This window comes from Dipteris shenzhenensis, chromosome 24 (assembly GCF_047967505.1).
Source record: "Dipteris shenzhenensis isolate YYH24624 ecotype China chromosome 24, Dip_SZ_1.0, whole genome shotgun sequence".
NCBI lineage: Eukaryota > Viridiplantae > Streptophyta > Polypodiopsida > Gleicheniales > Dipteridaceae > Dipteris > Dipteris shenzhenensis.
The window spans coordinates 5,596,008-5,600,000 of record NC_141619.1 but is presented as its reverse complement, the minus strand read 5'-3'; positions in this window follow the sequence as shown (position 1 = coordinate 5,600,000).

The following is a 3,993-nucleotide window of genomic DNA, read 5'->3' as shown; positions in this document are numbered from 1 at the left end:
CATGCCCAATCAAACACTGTTTGCATGGTTGGGGATGCATATTTTCTCATTTTCCACCACATCTCATACGTGAGTATCAAAAAAATAAGCCATTGAGCACTCCTATCACATGTACATTTCTCGAATGGGTATGATACTTTGCACACGTTTTAAACCTATTTTTTAAAGTCTCGTGCAAAGTATCATGACTGTCTTATATCATTTACATGGTTGGACATGCATATTTTTTCATTTTTCACTACATCCCATACATGAGTATCAAAAAATATGCATCGGGGTACTCCTACCGTATGTTCATTCGTCCAATGGGTATGATACTTTACACACACCTTTAAACTATTTACTTTATGTTCCGTGCAAAGTATCATGCCCATCAGACACCGTTTGCATATGGATGGATGCAAATATTATGGCATGTGCATTTGTCTGATGGATGCCATATTTTGTACAGGCCTTAAGATTATTCAATATAAGGCCCATGCAAAGTATCGTGTCTATTAGACACCATTTGCATGGTTGGACACACATTTTTCCACTTTTTCTCGCGTCTCATACATGAGTAACAAAATATACGCATCAATGTGCAACTATCGCATGTGCATTAATCTGATGGATACAATACTTTATGCACACCTTCAACATATGTACTCTAAGTCCCATGCAAAGTATCATGGCCGTCTAATACCATTTGAATGGTTGGATACACATATTTTCTAAATTTTCACCACGTCCCATATAGGAGTATCAATTTTGCACACACCTCAATCTAGGTGGTATTGACTTACGTGCAAAGTGGCACGCCCATCTGATAAGTACTTGTTCGAATAACACACCTGAGAGTGTGTTTTTTAATGGTTGTGCATAACGCTAGGGGGAAAATGGTGTGTAATGTGTGATCAACCATGCAAAGCATATTCAATGGACAAGATACTTTGTATGCACCTCAATGTAGGTGGCATTGAGGCCCATGCAAAGTGGCTCACCCATCCGATAAGTACTTGTTGGAATAACACACCTAGGAGCATGGTTTTTGATAGTTGTGCATGACATGGAGGCAAAAACAGTATGTAATGCTTGATCGACCATACAAAGCATATTCGATGGACAAGAAACTTTGCATGCACCTCAACATAGGTGGTATTGAGGCACGTGCAAAGTGGCACACCCATTCAATAAGTACTTGTTCGAATGACATACCTAGGAGCGTGTTTTTGATAGTTGTGCATCACATTAAGGGAAAAATGGTGTGTAATGCATGATCGACCATGCCAAGCATATCTGATGGACATGATACTTTGAATGAACCTCAGAGTAAGTGGGATTGAGGCATGTGCAAAGTGGCACACCCATCCAATAAGTACTTGTTTAGATAACACACCTAGGAGCGTGTTTTTGACGGTTGTGCATCACACTTAGGAAAAAATGGTGTTTAATGCATGGTCGACCATGAAAAGCATATCCTATGGGCATGATACTTTTCACATGCCTCAATGTAGGTAAGATTGATGTGTGTGCAAAGTGGCATGCCCACGCAATAAATACTTATTCTTCGGATAACACACTTAGGAGCATGTTTTGGACGGTTGTGCATAACACTCGAGGAAAAATGGAGTTTAATGCATAATTGACCATGCCAAGCATATGTGATGGACATGATACTTTGCATGCGCCTCAATGTGTTTTTTAATAGTTGTGCATCACACTCAGAACACTTGGGAGAAAACAATGTATAATGATGCATGATCCACCATGCAAAGCATATCTGATGGATAATATACTTTGCATGCACCTCAAAGTAGGTGGTATTAAGGCTCGTTCGAATAACACACCTAGGAGCATGTTTTTTGACGGTTGTGCATGACACTAATGCAAAAACAATGTTTAATGCTTGATCGACCATGAAAAGCATATCCGATGGGCACAATACTTTGCATGTGCCTCAACTAGTTGGTATTGAGTTGCGTGCAAAGTGGAGCTCCCATCCGATAAATACTTGTTTGGATAACACACCTAGTAGTGTTTTTTTCTGGTTGTCCATCACACTCAGGGAAAAACGGTGTGTAATGCATGATCAGCCATGAAAATCATATTTGATCGACATGATAATTTTCATGCACCTCAGAGTTAGTGTGATTGATGCATGTGCAAAGTGGCATGCCGATCCGATAAGTACCCGTTTAGATAATAAACCTAGGAGCATGTTATTTATGGTTGTGCATCGCACTCAGGGAAAAATGGTGTTTAATGCATGATCAACCATGCAAAGCATATTCGATGGGCAAAATACTTTGAACAAGTGTCACGCCCATCCGATAAATACTTGTTCAGATAACACATCTAAGAGTGTGTTTTTGAACGGTTATGCATAACACTCGGGGAAAAATGGTGTTTAATGCATGATCAACCATGCAAAGAATATTCGATGGACATGATACTTTGCATGTGCCTAAAAGTAGGTGGTATTAAGACTTGTGCAAAGCGGCGTGTCCATCCGGTAAGTACTTGTTAGGATAACACACCTAAAAGTGTTTTTTAAACCGGTAATGCATAATACTAGGAAAAAAATGGTATTTAATGCGTGATAAACCAAGAAAAGCATATCCTATGGGAACAATACTTTTCATGTGCATTGAGATAGGTGGGATTGAGGCCCATGCAAAGTGGTGCACCCATCCGATAAGTACTTATTCGAATAACACACCTAGGAGCCAATTTTTTTATGGTTGTTTAATTGAGGACCTCTCCCCTCCCTCCTTTATTCCTAAACATTTATACTACTCCCCCCTTTATTTAATTTAAGCCCTCTCCCCTCCCTCCTTTATCCCTAATAAATATCTTGCCATCCCCTCCCTTTTATTTGATTGAAGCCCTCCTTCACCCCTTTATCCCTAAATATTTTATTTAATTGAAGCCCTGCCCCACCCCTCTTTTGCCATCATACACCACTCCCCCCTCCCCCAAAAAAATAAATTACCCTGAGGATAGAGAAAACCTACCACACATATATATTCACTAATAAGTTTCCGTAAGTTTTCAATGAGTTTACGTTCAACAATCAACATAAGCAGCCTAATAAGTATATGGATTGACTTCTCTCAGAGTCTCGGTCTTACACTGAATTGTAGTCTAACATAAGGAATGTAATCCCAACAAAAATCTATTAATGGGAACAATTTTTATGATCGTATCAACACACTTAAAATTGTTTTTTTGATCCCATATGTTGAATCAATCAAAAGGAAATGACGAACAACAATTGTTTATCGAACAACTAAGCAACCCATTGTTTTTCTCAAAATTCCTTGTAGCCAACAATCCTCTCAATCCAAACAATTGCAAAAACGTTTTAGTAGTTTATCAATTGTTTACCAAAATTCATGTGAGTCATTCAACGCATCTTGACATTTACCAAAATTTTCGCAACTAAATCATTTAATGCACCTTGACTTATACAAGCACTCACGCCTCTATTTTGAACTATGACACAAGGCTTCTATTCGATGAATTCGCTTAGGCCTCTATCTTGAAAGGTGAAGAGAAGTCTTGAAAGGTGACGAGAAGAAAGGCATAGCACATACAGAGAGACATAGCTATGCAAGAAGTAAAAGGGAGTTTTAACATGAGCTTGTTTGTGGAATCCAACAATGAGAAAGCAATTGTAGTATGATGAATAGGATTCTATTCTACACTATGGTTTCAGAGTGGACATAAACAATGGGAACATCGAATGCAAGTGGCGCACCCATCCAATAAGTACTTGTTCGAATAACACACTTAGGAGCGTGTTTCTGATAGTTGTGCATCACACTAAGGGAAAAATGGTGTGTAATGCATGATCGACCATGCGAAGCGTATCTGATGGACATGATACTTTGAATGAACCTTAGAGTAAGTGGGATTGAGGTGTGTGCAAAGTGGCATGCCCATCCAATAAGTACTTGTTTGGATAACACACCTAGGAGCGTGTTTTTGACGGTTGTGCATCACACTCAA